This window comes from Notothenia coriiceps, unplaced genomic scaffold (genome assembly GCF_000735185.1).
Source record: "Notothenia coriiceps isolate Sejong01 unplaced genomic scaffold, NC01 NC01_scaffold00036549, whole genome shotgun sequence".
NCBI lineage: Eukaryota > Metazoa > Chordata > Actinopteri > Perciformes > Nototheniidae > Notothenia > Notothenia coriiceps.
The window spans coordinates 103,440-103,834 of NW_011369250.1; positions in this window are offsets into that span (position 1 = coordinate 103,440).

Below are 395 nucleotides of genomic sequence, written 5' to 3' on the forward strand. Positions count from 1 at the left end.
GTCTCAACAAAGACTGGGGGGGGGCGAGTGCTCAGGGACCTTCTACAAAGTGCAATGCTGAAACGACAGCTGGGGGAACAAAATTAATCTTCCGTGTTATACAGTACAGTGTTGTGCTACAAAAATCACTTCTGGCCAGCAGTAGACCATTGATGTGCTTAGTGAATTTGGTAACTATCTTATTTAAAACAGCTTCTTTTTTTTTGCCGTGACCATATATTCTGCACCACCAAAATATCCTACTTTCACATCTAATCATTTAATCATCATAATGGTGGTTGATTACACTAAAGGTTGATTACACTAAAAGAGCACAGATCCTATGGGATTAGTTTTATATCATAAAGATAAAGCAACACTTTCTCAGAATAAAGCAAAACTATGAGTTCAAAAGA